Source organism: Acomys russatus, chromosome 23 (genome assembly GCF_903995435.1).
Source record: "Acomys russatus chromosome 23, mAcoRus1.1, whole genome shotgun sequence".
Classification (NCBI taxonomy): domain Eukaryota; kingdom Metazoa; phylum Chordata; class Mammalia; order Rodentia; family Muridae; genus Acomys; species Acomys russatus.
The window spans coordinates 20,423,793-20,430,858 of NC_067159.1; the positions used below are offsets into that span (position 1 = coordinate 20,423,793).

Here is a 7,066-nt window from a genome sequence, read left to right on the forward strand (position 1 = left end):
GTTGTAGATTTTCTAGGTGTTCAAAGATACTATTTGCATCTGCTCTGGACACAGAAAAACTTCAGAGGAAGTCATAAGCCACTTTTGTGCATTTTACCATCTCCACATAACCCCTTCTTATTTGGTAATTTCAATGTTTTATTGCCCCTTTTCCTCCTTTCAGCAACTGCCAATTTTTTAAAAAGCAAATTTGACACATAGTTTCTATTCCAATTTTGTGGAGACATCAGAGAGCTTTTTTATATCTCATTTTCACTTTCAGTTTGTGTGCACGAAGATCGTTGTGTGAAGTTGCCACTCTGTCTTAAAATACCAGACTGGAATAATGTCCACCTTATGTCTTTGTATCTCCTGTGTGCTTGCTTAGCATGCACACGGTGACCTCCTTAGACTTGCATGCTTTGTCAGCGTTTTGAATAATTATTTCATTGATTTCAATACTATCGGTAGAACAACTTCACATATTCGGAAGAAGTTTGCCGACACTTTGCACTTAGACTTTGTGTCACAGTTGAATACTGAAAGACCACAAGCTTTTATTGGAATCACTACATTTCAATCTTAACAACATTGTAATGTTTATATTCAGAAAGCAATGAATGACATTCTTACTAAGTAGATTAGGCATATAAGGTACTATACATACAGTAGTTGAGATTTTCTTAATGCTCCGTGGTAATTCTGTAATTTAATTAGTATGCCTGTATTGCAAATTAATAAAACTGTTGAGGTTATAAAGTTGTTCATTAAGGAAGCAATTCTCTTGCCATTTAGTTTGTTTGTTCTCGGCACTAAACTGAGATGCCAGATGGTCACAGGAAAGCTTGTTAATATTGTTTAAATAGTGATTTTATTCTTTGAAATGTTTCTGAGGTTTAAGAAATTTTAATTAACATGTTGTATTGCATTTTATTTGAAAGAAATAACTTTTTGAGCACTTTAATTCTGTAATGTGCCTTTGGTGTGCACGATGGAAAGATATACATTGTTAAAAGCAGTTCTATTTCATGTTCTATGTTTATTTATTTAGTGTGTGTGTGTGTGTGTGTGTGTGTGTGTGTGTGTGTGCGCGCATGCACATGATGGTATATGTATATAGGCTTGTGTGTACCACAGAACACACATGGAAGTCAAAGGGAAACAATGGGAGTCAATTCTCTCCTTTGAGTATTGGGTCCTAGCAAGCCAGCTCATGGCCTCACCTGCCGATCCATCATGCTGCTCCAGCAATTCTATTTCTATATGTCCAATTTGAATTATCTAATATCATTAGATAGGTGCTGAAAACTATAAAAATCCTTTTCAGTGTCCTGTTTTATTTTCATACTTTTAAATTTTATTGATTTATGTGTCTGGATGCCTTTATTTTCTCACATTCCTATATGTATAAACAAGGCACATGCATACATAAATGGCCAGAGTTTACAATTTTCATTGGAGGATTTATTCTGCCAGAAATTAGGTAGATCGTCCTCCCCATGTCCAAAGATAATTTATTATTTTAAATATATGCAATATGCAGCTTCTCTCACCAGCATATCATGAAAGCTGCTTTCGTCCTTTTGGATATCTTTAGCTGCTAACATACTTCCATTCATTTATTGAGTATATACTCCCTTTTGGTAATCCTTTAGGTAGTATAAGGATTAAATATTTTTTATTTAACATTCACAATCATCTTAGTTGCAAACCTCAACACCAGAATGTTTCCTGAGGCAATCTTTGTAAATTTAGTGAATAACTGCTGTTTGAAAAAAAAAAAAAGTAGTAAATGCAATAGAAAAAGCAATATATCTACACTACCAAATCACATGAGGACTTTGTAATAATATGGATATTTAAATATATGCAACAATTATGGAAGTGTTTATACACTTGATTTTTCCTAGTGTTAGGAAGAGGATGATGATAGATAGATAGATAGATAGATAGAAAGATAGATAGAAAGATAGATGATACATAACTATCTTAGTGTTAGTGTGTGTGTTTGCATGTGATGTGTGTCTATGTTTATTTATATGTGTGTGTTACTATGTGTGAGTATCATGGCACACATGTAGAACTAGGAGGACATTGACTGTTGTGATGTGTGTGTATATTTATTTATATGTTTGTTATTATGTGTGAGTGCCATGGCACACATGTAGAGGTAGGAGGACATTGGCTGTTGATCTTCATTTCCCACACTGAGACAGGGTCCTTTGTTGTTTCCCTCTGTCTATACCAGGCAAGCTAAATCACCAGCTTCTGAGGAATCTGTTGCCTCCCCCTTTTATCATATTGCAGGAATATTATGATTAGAGACCCACACTGCTGTTCCTGGCTTCACATAGGTTCTAAAGACCCAAATTCAGGTTTGCAAGTGTGCACAGCAAACACTTTACCCACTAAGGTCTCTCTTAAACATCCGAGAGTGTGTTTAAGAAGAGAAAAATATAATAACTTAATTTTGATTAGCCTATTACTAGTTTTTAAAATCCATTCTACTTTGTCTTCTTATTACTGATGATATTGTGAGCCATTGAGTTGCTGCTGTTTCAGTTCCTGGTTTCTGAGGAGGATATCCAGTGTTCAGAGAATTATAATTTGATCATAAAGATTTGGTCTTACTATATTAATCAGCGAGAGGGACAGACTAAAACAATCTGAATCCCCTCATCCTGTGAAATTTTGTTGTTATCCACCACTAATATACAGGAAATCAACACCCCTCCTTTTAAAGAATCAATACAGACAACTGAGTTATTTATTATAAAATTTTAAGAAATATATTAGGCAAAACAGACATACCAAGTTCTGATTGTTGGATTCAGAAGCTACCAAAAGTTAATAGCAAAGAGCTGAAAGGTTTTCTAAATTACAGTCTTCGGTGTGTTTTTCATTCTGGGTGGGCAGTGAGTAGCCACTGACCACTTCTAGTTCCTGGACTACATTCTGAGTATCATTCAGATCCACTGTATATATCTTCTGTAAGAGAATCACCGGCATTCAGAACGCACACCAAGCAAGTTGCCATGTTTACGTACATACTATCTCTGGCCTTCTACCCAGCTGACTGAACTGGGGCCACAGTGTGGTGAGGCACCTCTGAACTTTGTAATCCTGCTTTAAAACTCGAACTGGGAATGTTGTTTTTGTTGCTGTTGTTGTTGGTTTGTCTCTGGACTTAGGTTTAGTAGATGAAGAGACCAGGGTTTCTACAGCAGACCAAAGTAAATCAGTCATCAGAAGCTCAGAGCAACTTGTGAAGGCTGCGTTGGGTCAGGACAGAAAGCAGAATATGTGCTCTAGAGCTGAGTCATATTAATAGGGGATCAGTAAAGATTAAAGAAGTGCTGAGGCTGCAGAGGTGCACGAAGCTGCTATCACCCTATAATTACCTTGACTCCAATAGCCCTTAGCCGCAGGCGTGAACCAGCATTTTCTTTGACTGTCGTAAGATATAGATCCCCTACTTCTTTCAATGTACATATATATTCTGGCTGGCATAAATGGGCCTCTAAATTATTAAGAAACTTAGCTTAACCAAGACTTAGTCCCACGCTTTTTACATTTTATCAAATAAGCTTATTCTAGTACTAACAGATGCCACTGGAAAAGACAAATTGCACTTTTCAGCAGTGGTATTTTAAACCAAACTGGTCTAATCTAGTGGAACAATCTCTACGCTTCTAAAAACCTATCTCTTATCTACATATCTAGTTTTCTGTTTCTTTGTTCCCAATTTTCTCCCGTCAAAGATTGATGACGACATTTTCTGTAATTCATTATAGTCTACTTTTACTCAAGACAATGCCTTAAAATTTACACCAAATTACCCCAATAATGGATGTGCTCTCATAATTCACCTGTCCTTTGTATGTTCACTGATTTGTGAAACTCTTTAGAGCTGATCCTAGCTCTTTAATGGACCAGACAGGTGCTTTTAGCTGTAGGAACCCGGACACACATCATGTGACAATGGCTTCTGGAATTACCCCAGAAACCAAAGGTGCAAGTGGGAGATTGTGTTTATTGTGATTCAAAACACATGAGTATTGCCTTGATGGTTGTTTTTCTTTTGAAATGTTAAGTGTTCCTTTTGTTTTTAACTTTTTGGCTACAGCAAAACAGCACATTTTCTTTGTGGGCAAAAAGTATCTTTTAGCAAAAAAGCCAAAACATAGTTTCATTTAAAAATTTTTCTCCAATATTCCTGAAATTTAAAGACTACTAAATTAAATGTTTCCAGCCACATGCTAACAATATGAGCCTTCAGTTGAAAGGAGCTCAGCTTAATCTTACTGAACCAGTAGGTCATAGGACTAAGAGAAAATGTGTTGAATCACAGGGAAGAGTGGATGTTGGATGGATCTGTGAAATACTTTCTGTTGTAGTATCAGCTGACTGATGGCTGTGATTCTCAGAAGGACTCCAACATTATGCCTTCTAAAAGCTGGAGATTAATGTAACCATGGTGAACCACACAGCGACATTCTGGCAAAGAAAAAGGGTCAGAGCTGGCAAGACGTGGCAGGTGTCAAAATAAAAGGTTAGGCTCTGTGCCTGGGGACCCATCTGTCAGATAAAACTATGATAAGGCAATTAATGTATTTGTTTATGTTTCTCATGACACACCATACATTCTATAGAAGTGATCAATTTAAACAGTCTCGGCTGCTTTCTGGAAATTAGACTATATAAAGAGAAAATGTTCAAGATAAAAATAAGAGGTTATTAAATGGTAGTTTATACAGCCAAATTAAGTTAACTTGGAGAAAATTTAGTCATCTGTACTAAAGAATTAAAGCCATTAAATACAACGCATTCATAATGTAGAATTTATATTAGGGACATTTGAAGCAGATGTTTATGGTGCAAAACAATTGTTGTAACATCTCAAAATTTCAGCATGCTTTACATTCATGAAACTACATTCTAAGTTTGCAATAAAATACATCCCAAAGAATGTACGAGAAAACTAAAATTCATACCCATAAGCTATGCATCCCGCATTTTCTTCAAATGTTTTGTTCACAATGTTGTCATTATTAAAGCTTTCATTTTCACTCTCAGTAATTCTGATTTCTCTCATTGTATTTATTATTTATTTAGTTTTCTCACGACATCTGCTTTACAATCTGTTTAAACTAGAGCGTGTTTAGATTTATTCCTCAGATATATTCATCAATGATTATATATATGTATATATATTTCTTAGAGATAAAATAAATTATTATATGCTTTTAAAATGTGCTGTTATCTTACAGGTATAAAATAAATAAATAAATAAATTTCCTGGAATTATGAAAAAAAATTTTTTTTCAGGCCCAAATTTTAGAAAAAAAAAACAAAAAAACAAAAAAACAAAAAACAACTGATTCTCTCATTACTTTACACTGCAGAGGGGTTAAAAAAATGCTCTCAGTTATGTTTCAATACATTAAACTTACAGTAATGCTAAGCATTTGCAGAGAAGAAACTGGCAGCATGATATCCTATGCAGAAGGAAGGGTCAAATCCTTTAATTTCCCAGGAAAAGCCAGACAGGAGTATCCTGTCTTCACACTGCTTTGCCTGACAGAGTGATGGTGTTAGCATTCACTCTGCCAACAGAAATAAGCACTTGAAAAACAGAGCTCCCCGTGCTCAATAGATTTATTTTCTTTTTCTTGGGGCAGGATTTACCCTATTATCAGTTCCTTCCATCCATTAGAAAGGTTTTTGGTTAAATTTTAAATAAATGGTTTTCCTCATCAGGACAACTTCCCAGCTCAAAGCATGTCACAGTCTTCTGTTTTCTTCCATCTCTCGGTGAAATGTGGTCTCAAGGGAGCCACAGGGATGTTGGGGTGGGAGCTGAGGAAGTAAAGGTCAGTAGAGACTCAGGATACAGACTTTATTGTATGGTTTCTTCTGTCGCCTAATTCATGACTTATAGATTATGCTTACGGTCCAACTACAATTAACTGCTATTTAAAATTGAATCCATTTCTGTCTTCATTTCCTGACCCAGAGGTTTATATTGTTGCTTTAATTTTATTTTAATTTCAGTCTTCTGAACTAGCTCTGTTTCTTATCTCTTTACCTTTATTTGCCTGGATGTAGTTGAAAATACGCTAGGGCAAAACAAAACTCTTAGTCACCATTCTGCATGACTCTTCAAAATTCCCAGATGCACTAAGTAACATTATCAAGCTGCAGGCGACTGAGCTAACTGGTCACTCCCTCTTTACCACAGAGTAAAAGTAAATAACCTCAACAGAAAGTTGGGATCTCACCCTTTTTTCACAGATCATTAAAAGATAGCACAAGCAAAATGGTAAGATGATTTTTAACTTCTCTACAGTTGGAATTGTCCATTGTAAACGACCAATTTCACAGCACATATTCAATCTTTACATGGGAAGAAAATAAACAGTGACGTTCATTTTGTTTTAAAATGATTTAACTTATATTTTCACTTTTCTGCAGAAGTGTGAGAGAGTAGTTTTGTTGGATGTCCACTTATTTCAGTTCAGCCATTTGAAGACATGAGAATTCTGGTGGGGTTCTTGGTCCGTCCTTTGTTCTGGGACAGTGTAAACCTGCATCCTTGTTCATCACAGGTATGTTTTTATGAGTTCTTCTGTAATGAACCAGCTAGGAATGCTAAATTACAAAACCGCTTTTCTTATTTTTAAGCTAAATAAATAAAAGGTCACTTGGGAAAAATAATTACTTATTGCCCATTCCTCCAGTCTATGATAATAGTACCTACGTGTATTTTCATTATTTTAACAAAAATTAAAATTCTCAGCATAAACTGTATTATGTAAAGAAAGTATCCACACCCAGATTTGTTTCTTCTTTTGAAGAAATTGTTATTTCTTTCAGAAAACTCATTTGAACTGATTAGAGTATGCCCCTCCCTCATCAAGTATTCTTTTTCAATTGCTTCAAATGCTCCTGGATCTCATATGTCTTAGGCACCAATTTTATGGCCAGATCTTTGAATTTATTTCTCTTATAGGATATGTTTATAGGGATTAAAAAAAAATTCATCAAGGAGCATTTGTCCAATATTAGGTAAGCGATACTTTATCTT

The 7,066-nt window shown here is 35.2% G+C and overlaps 1 long non-coding RNA gene across 1 annotated transcript in view; it reads left to right on the forward strand.

Annotated features, from left to right (window-relative positions):
* Nucleotides 1-6,561, forward strand: part of LOC127206656 (uncharacterized) — an 84,461-nt gene extending 77,900 nt beyond the window's left edge. Inside the window, exon 4 of the long non-coding RNA XR_007832806.1 lies at nt 6,454-6,561. This is a non-coding gene — a long non-coding RNA (uncharacterized LOC127206656). The remainder of the gene's footprint in view (nt 1-6,453) is intronic.
* The last annotated feature ends 505 nt before the right edge of the window (nt 6,562-7,066 follow it).